General features: G+C 41.8%; 1 protein-coding gene across 1 annotated transcript in view; it reads left to right on the plus strand.

Annotated features, from left to right (window-relative positions):
- The window catches only part of GPR160 (G protein-coupled receptor 160), a 302,729-nt gene that overhangs the window by 216,303 nt on the left and 81,076 nt on the right, over positions 1-5,350 (plus strand). The gene's annotated exons all lie outside the window — the stretch shown is intronic.

Consider the following 5,350-nt stretch of genomic DNA (forward strand, 5'->3'; position numbering starts at 1 on the left):
TGCTATTTTTGTTGTTTTAGTCCAGTGGACACAGGCTGGCAGTCGCTAGGCCCCGGTTTGTGATTCTTTTAATCTGCTAAGGGACATTTCCATGATTTTGCATGCTGATTCACTGCCCACTTCCTCTATATTTAGGACTGCTTGCCATTCCATCCTACTGTCTGATGAAGTTTGCTTAAAGCACACAAAAGCTTACATTCTGAATAAAACTTTGTTGGTCTTAAAGGCGCTACTTGACTCTGCTTTGTCATGATATGGACAGATCCAAGCGGGCAGCTGTGTTGGTCTGAAGCAGTTGAACAAAGCAGGAGTCAAGTTGCACCTTTAAGACCAACCAATTTTTATTTAGAACGTAAGCTTTCGTGTGCTCTTAAGCACATTTAATCAGACGAGGAATCCAGAACAGTGAGCAAAGCCATACATAGCTGAGCAGAGCCATATATAGCTGGTAGGCAGTGGCCCAGAATGCAACATGGTACAGATTTAAGAACCAATGACAGTGAAGTAAAATTATCTGGTAGGCAGTGGTTTAGAATGTAAAATGGTACAATGAAAGAATAGTAAAATTAACAAATTGAGCAAACCTTTGATCTGAGTAGCATGAGCATGTGAAAACAACAAAACAGTAGTATGTCAAAATGTGAGATTGTCAATGACAATGGGAGATGGGTTCAATATATGTAATGGGATAAGCGACCAAAGTCCCTGTTTGAGTGTGTCAATACAGCTAAAAGAGAAATACATTGGATAGTGATGTTCTTGTCCACCTAATTTACTTTTTAACAAGTAAATTAATTTAACATAATTCTAGTTTGCAATAGGAAAAAGGAATACAATAAAATATAGTGAAAATGGGTAAAGTATATGTAATGAGATATACAGCCAATATCCTATTTTGAGTATGTCAATACAAATAATTATACTGATACACAATTCTAAAAGAGAAACACATTGGAATACTGTGGATGTATAGCTATACACACTGAGAGTGGGTTTGGCATCTGTAATGAGATAAAAAACCAATATTCCTGTTCAGTCCTGGGGAGGTGTTTGTTCCAAGTTTCATAATAATTTGTAATTCAGCAATTTCTCTCTCCATTCTGTTCTTGAAGTTCTTTTGCAGTAAAACAGCTACCTTGAGGTCACCCATTGAATGCTTTGGAAGGTTAAAGTATTCTCCCACAGATTTCTCACTTCTGTGATTCCTAATGTTAGATTTGTGTCCATTTATCCTTTGGCGTAGGGTTTGTCCTGTTTGCCCAATGTAGAGAACTGAAGGGCATTGTTGGCATTTAATGGCATATATAATGTTGGAAGATGAACAAGTGAATGAGCCTGAGATGGTATAGTTAATGTTGTTAGGCCCAGTGATTGTGTTGTCTGGGTGTATGTGGCAGCAAAGTTGGCACTTGGGTTTATTGCAAGCTCTGGTACTGGTGTTCATGCTCAGATGAGATGCTGTATTGTTGTGGGTGAGGAGTTGTTTGAGGTTGGGGGGCTGTCTGTGTGCAAGAAAAGGTTTACCTCCCAGTGCTTTTGAAAGAGAGCTGTCACTGTCCAAAAGAGGTTGTAAGTTGCTGATGATACGTTGAACTGTTTTAAGTTGAGAGTTGTGTGTGACCACTAGTGGTATTCCGTTATTTTCTCTTTTGGGTCTGTCTTGTAACAGGTTTTCTCTGGGTATCATTCTGGCTTTGTTGATCTGTCTCCTGACTTCATCAGGTGGATACTTTAGTTCCAAAAAGGTTTGTTGTAGATATGGACAGCATTGAAATAGCTCTCAGGAGTCATGCAGCTTTAGGCCTTTAGTGGAACCACTGGAGTGCAGTGCTAAGAGAATTCCACTAGTGGGCACTGCAGACATGCTTTATAATGCTGAAAGAAACCCAGACTTTTACATCTTTTAAAAAAACACCCTATTATGTTTCTGATCTAGATAGACTGTTCTTGTTTCTTTGTAATTCAGGCAACTGGGCACAAAGAGAGGCTTCCTTTCTGCATTTGACATCAAGACCCAATGTCTTGTTTCTGCTGCTCTAAAAAACAAATTAAGGATGAACCAAACACAGTAAAATAACACTAATTTTAAAGAAGTTATCCTGGGAATTTTGAATTACAGTCCCAAAGCTAAATGTGTGTTACTTCTGTGTTTGGGCTATGGGTGGCAGCATTAGGAGAGTTCAGTAGTATGAGGTTATAGCCTTTATTAAATGCACACACAGACATGCACGCTCTTTTGAGTGACATAGCAGGGGTCTTCAATGTGCGTGTGTTTGTGTATGTGTTTTGTTATCAAGTCAAAGCCATAAATGGACAACCCATAGGGTTTTCAAGGCAAGAGGTGGCTTGCCATTGCTTGCCTCTGTGTAGCAATCTTGGTATTCCTTGGTGGTCTCCCATCCAAATACTGACCAGGACTGACCCTGCTTAGCTTCTGAGAACTGAAGAGACTGGCTTAGCTTGGGCCAGCTGAGTAGGGGTTCTGGCAGGATTTACGCTTAAACTGTGGTGGAAAGTGCCATCAATTTGCAGCTGCCCACCTCTCCATAGCAACCCTGGACTTCCTTGGTGGTCTCTGATCCAAAGACTAACCAGGGCCAAGATCTGACGAGATTGGGCTAACCTGGGTCATCCATTTGAACTAGCCTTCTTTGATTACACTTTGATTCTCCCATTTCTACAAGGATCTCAGGGTGATGCACTCCTCCACTTCATCCTCTGTGAAGGAATAAACTAGACCGAGAGAGTGTGTCGCTAATTCGGGGTCGGCTTCATGGCAGAATGGGGATACAAACCCAGATCTTCTTCTCAGTCCAGCCTTCTAGCTGCTATACTATGCCTGTGCTCGGTTCTCTAATCTGTAAGGTGGAAGTAACAGTGTGATCTATCTGGAAATGTGTGGTGTCAGGAATGTAAAATTCTCTGTCCAACAAAGGGCAAATGCCCAAATACTCACTTTTCTGGTATAGCAGATTAACCACAGAAACATGAGTGTAGATACAGTAAGAAAGAGAGAGGTAGCATCTTTTGCAGAACAGAAATATGTAAGATTTGCTCTTTGGGGGTGGGTCACCCTGTGTGATCTTACTGGTTGTTTTTTTTTTAGCTTTCAAGGACCAGCATAGTCCCATGTGACTTGTACATCATACTCAACCCCTCTGTGAGTGAGAGCTATTGATAAGAGAGCTCTCACTGCAGAGAATTCTATCCAAAGGTGCCCCTTTGCTCTCCTACTGTCTCACAGAGGAATGGCCCAGTGGATTAAGCTCCTACTATTGCCTTTCTCTTCCTCTTAACAAATAATGCCCTTGGTCTTTCCTGTGAGATGCACTCCTTCACCTTCTATTTTAGCATATGCTAATGAGGCTGTGTCCCAGCTTCAGTTGTCTTGGCAGGAACCTATCAGGAGCAGGGACTTTTCTGTGGTGGCTCCAGGGTTATGCCTGCCATGGTGCTTGATAAAGTCTTTGTGTTTTTGTCCTTGCACTCTATTTTAGAGACCTGTAAAGATGTTTTAATTTTTTGTTCCTGCAGCCTTTTGGATATTTTTCAATTAGTGCTTTATATTTGTTTGTCTTAGATTTATTTGCTACTTGTATTTAATTCCCTCCCCCCAATGAATTGTATTGCGAATGCTCTTTTTTTGTAAGAAAAGGTCTGTAGAAATCATAGAATCATAGAGCTGGAAGGGACCTCCAGGGTCATCTAGTCCAACCCGCTGCACAATGCAGGAATTTCCAAATTCACAGGATCCTCATTGCTGTCAAATGGCCATCTAGCCTCTGTTTAAAAACCTCCAAGGAAGGAGAGCCTTTTTATACTGTTGGTAAAATAAATAAATTCAGATTTTAAAACCTAATGAAAAACATTCTTTGCATGTTATCAAAGATTTCAGGTTTTCACGGCTGGCATCATCATCATTCTTTGCATGCTTATTCTTTGAGAGATATTTCCCTTCAAGAGATGCACGTATGTGTCAAAACTGGTCTTTTGATTCGCCAGTTCTGGGGAGATGCCAGATACAATTAGAGCTAGTTGCCACTAACTGTTGACATTGGATTAGGTGATCTACATATTGATAAGTAAGGTTGCCAGCTCTGGGTTGGGAAATACCATTACCTGGAGATTCGGGGGTCAGAGCCTGGGGAAGGCAGAGTTTGAGGAAGGGAGGGACCTCAGCAGGGCATAATGCTATACAGTCCAGCCCCCGAAGCAGTATTTTCTCTGGGGAACTGATCTGTGTTGTCTGGAGGCCAGCTGTAATACTAGGAGATCTCCAGCCACCACCTGGAGGTCAGCAGCCCCATAGGGCATTTCATTTTTGCCTCATCCCTAGCATTTCTTTTTGGTATCAGGGCTGATTAATGAAATGTGAAATAAGAAAGTAGTGCCTTAAGGGAAGACAAACAAAAAAGTGAGAGGAGAAGCCCCACCCTCAAAACCAGCTCCTGAAGGAATCGCCAAGCAGCCGAGAGGAGAAAACTGCTGAGGTGGCCCCTTCCTCACCTTCCCTGTGGCTTCCTCAAGACCCTTGTGTGCCCTGAGGGAAAGTCAAAATATGTAGGCCAGGGAGTTCCTATCATCCACGCCTGAGAAGACAATCAGTGGCCTGAAACAATTCCCCCCAACCGCTTGTTTTTTTATTTTCAAATTTTAAATTGGAGAACCAGCTTTCTTGATGGAAAGGCAGTGTATAAATGTATTCAGTGACAGAAAGAAACTTGGAATAACTAAAGTTTGTCCTTCTACACTGCTGAGATTCTTTTCAGAGGTCTGGAGTAGAACAGCTGGATTTTAGTCCAGTAGTACCTTAGAAACCAACAAGATTATTTTGGGGGTATAAGCTTTTAGAGAGTCTAAACTCTGTCAGAAGGGAACTTTGTCCCTTGAAAGCTTATACTCCAAAAATTTTGTTGGCCTCTAAAGTGCAACTGAACTTGAATCTAGGTGCTAAGATTAAGCTTCTCTGGGAGATCTGGTAGCTTTTAGTCCGGCTCTGCCTCCTTTTTTTTTTTTGGGCAGTTAAATACTGCCTTTAGTTATACAACGTGGCTAACAACTACTGCAGCTGAAGTTGTAAAGTTAACCTGTTGAGTTTACAGTTTAGAAGACAACTTTGCCATGGAACTGGAAAGTAACGAGCTGGCAGCTGTCGATCTTTGTTTCGTCCCCTCTGCCTTTTCACTCCCACAGGCTAACTTCTCTCATTGTTTCGCTGAAGGATTGTGTTTTGTTTTGTTTAAAGCAAAACTTGGCACTCTCTATTATACCTCCCATTGATCTGTGTGGGACTGAGCTCCTCCCAGAGGCTGAACAAACTGATGAGAGGCATGTCTGTACCACCCGGGAT

Source organism: Heteronotia binoei, chromosome 6 (genome assembly GCF_032191835.1).
Source record: "Heteronotia binoei isolate CCM8104 ecotype False Entrance Well chromosome 6, APGP_CSIRO_Hbin_v1, whole genome shotgun sequence".
In the NCBI taxonomy this organism is placed as follows: domain Eukaryota; kingdom Metazoa; phylum Chordata; class Lepidosauria; order Squamata; family Gekkonidae; genus Heteronotia; species Heteronotia binoei.